The following is a 3,213-nucleotide window of genomic DNA, read 5'->3' as shown; positions in this document are numbered from 1 at the left end:
ATATATATATATATATATATATACATATATATATACACACACCGAAAACTGTGTTGCATACGCGTTTTTTTCTATAGTTGCGAAATATGCAATACACAGGATGATTTGCAATAAATGCATATACCCTCCAAATGTGTGTATATGTGTGTATATGACGTGTGACATATATACTTAAGCATGTGCTGGTATACATCTATTATATATGTGTATGTGTGAGTGTGTATGTGTACGTGCAGCTGTATAAATATTCATATATTCGCATATATATCTGAATGTCAATCTATCTATCTATCTATCTATCTATCTATCTATCTATCTATCTATCTATTCACTTATCCAGTGAAGAATGCACTCAGTGCTTTATGAATGCGATATTTCTCTTATAAACTCACTGATGTCTTATAACTATACAGTCGTATGATCATATTGGTGAATAGAAAATTTGAGGTTTGACGAAATGCACGAATGTATCGAATCATATATTCATTTATACACACATACTCACGCACACACGCACACACACACGTATCCACAGAGATATGCAAGAAAGACGTCGTAGATAAAGAAGAAACATTCTAAGGGAAAATTGGATAATAACGTTCTTAAAAGATAGCTTACGTCTCTGTATGTCCCTTTAATCAAGATATCAGTGATGAGCTTGTCAGAAAATATCTTATACCAAGGAAAATATTACTGAGTGTATACACCAAAGTGTTACGTAATATGTTTTATATTTGGGAATATACAAATGTCAATATCGAACTTGTGAGTTTCTTTGTGTGGGCGTGGTATCGAGAAAATATCAAAACTCATGGCTACCAGAGGTATCGTATAAGAGAAAGGCTAATGCGTGACTAACCTAGTGAGGGAGCGTCTTCTAATTTGACAACAGAATTTTATTTAGATGCATACACCTAGTAAATATTTCTGATCTGAAGTTTACACAGTAAATACTGTTCAACATCATGAAAATGTGTGCTCTTTTGGCTATATAAAGTCTGCATCTTTTTGATCCGTTGGTGTATGACCCTTGTATTTCCAAAATATTTCTCTTAATAGTATGTGGTATACCGCTATCCTTCTGCTTCCAGATATGTCTTGCAAGCTTTGTGTTATAATGTTTGTCTACGTACCTGAAAAAAAAAAAATGGTGGTTGAAATATCTCTCTTTAAAGTTACCTTCGCACAGGACAATGCATCTCTGTTTTTCGGTCTCCTTGTTTGGCAGAACAGATATGACCTAACCATGCATACCTTGTCTAGTGGCTATGTATCAAGGTTTCACTACCTGCTGTCTGCAGAGGACCTCTTGGCGGGTTTGCATGAAATTATGTCTTTCATATTAGAATTGTAGTTGCAGGTAATCTTCACAGAACATCTAGTAAAAAAAATTCCAATATCTATGGTTACCAGAGAAATGTTTATCTATCAGAACCAGAAATTTTTACCTACATTCGTCCTGACATTGTAGAAGAAATATGAGTCGAAACGTATACTTCTCCTATGTCTATTTATAGGCCAGGCGCTTAATAGGTTGGAGACACTATTGATAATGTTAGCTATTTGAGATCTTAAACATGCTTGGGGAAGCAAGAATTTTTATTTGTATATCTCAGTATTTTTTATTTGGTTACTGTAGGCTTGTAAGTAATTAAATCCAGGTCCAGAGCAGCATCCAATTTCGTCATGGAACACTTTATATAAGCGCGGACAAATATTGTACTTTTCGAGTATGAAACTTGACACATTCCACCAATAAATTCTACATTAATTACATTATCTGTATCTATATGTGTGGTGTGTGTGTGTGTGTGTATGTATGCACACACAAACGCATGGAAATACACACGCACACATGTTCAAAGACATACACTTTCTGAGAGCCTTTTAGATAACAATAACTGTTTGATAACATTATTTGTGATTATAATAAGCAGCTTCGTCTGCCATACTATGTGTACTTATTCAACCCTAACTTCTGTTTCTCACACTTTCTCTTTTTCTCTCACTTGTACACGCACACACACACGCACACACACACGCATTCTATATGCAGTCATTTCTCTTCTGTATCCTCTTCCTCCCTCTCTATCACATTCCATCTTTCTTTCTCTCTCTCTAACTCTCCCCTCTTTCTATCTCTCTCTCTCTCTCTCTCTCTCTCTCTCTCTTTCTCTCTTCCTCATATTCCTGTTTTACACTATATTCCTTTGATTGAAGTCATCCTCACACACTTTCTCTCAATAATTCTCTCATCGTCTCTCTCTATCTCTCTCTTTCTCTCTCTTTCTCTCTCTATCTCTCTCTTTCTCTCTCTATCTCTCTCTTTCTCTCTCTATCTCTCTCTTTCTCTCTCTGTCTCTCTCTTTCTCTCTCTATCTCTCCCTTTCTCTCTCTATCTCTCTCTTTCTCTCTCTTTCTCTCTCTTTCTCTCTCTATCTCTCTCTTTCTCTCTCTATCTCTCTTTCTCTCTCTATCTCTCTCTCTTTCTCTCTCTCTCTCAATCTCTCTCTCTCTCTTTCTCTCTCTATCTCTCTTTCTCTCTCTATCTCTCTCTCTTTCTCTCTCTCTCTCAATCTCTCTCTCTCTTTCTCTCTCTATCTCTCTCTTTCTCTCTTTCTCTCTTTCTCTCTCTTTCTCTCTCTTTCTCTCTCTTTCTCTCTCTTTCTCTCTCTATCTCTCTCTTTATTCCTCTCTCTCACACACAGTATCTCTTTGTCATTGCCTCTACCTCTCTCTATGCGTCTATTCCTTTCTATTTCTCTCTCTCTCTCCCTGCCTTCATCTTGTTTCGTGTCACCACAAGAACCAACCCTGCTGGTTCGTTCTCGTTCTCGCATCCTCCCTGTCTCCTCCCCTTCCTTCCCCTACTTCCCTTCCTCCTCCCTCCACTTTCTTCTTCAACATACAATCTGTCTTGTCTCCCTCTCTCTCTATCCTACACAGGTTTCTCCTCCAACTTCCTCCATTTTTCTCCTCTTCCTTCCAGCGCTGCAGTTTTGACACATTTACTCAAATTCTCCCTCTGTCTGTTCGCCATTTCTATCTTCCATTTCTCTTCCAAAAACACACACACACACACACACACACACACACACACACACACACACACACACAACACTACATTTTCGTATTTCCCAATTCCAGCCAACAGGATGAGAACACTTCCAGTCAAACATCACCCCTTTCTTACTCTTTCCTCTCCCTATTTAA

Source organism: Octopus bimaculoides, chromosome 22 (genome assembly GCF_001194135.2).
Source record: "Octopus bimaculoides isolate UCB-OBI-ISO-001 chromosome 22, ASM119413v2, whole genome shotgun sequence".
Taxonomy (NCBI): domain Eukaryota; kingdom Metazoa; phylum Mollusca; class Cephalopoda; order Octopoda; family Octopodidae; genus Octopus; species Octopus bimaculoides.
The sequence above is the reverse complement of the archived record's forward strand: the minus strand, read 5'-3'. Positions refer to the sequence as shown.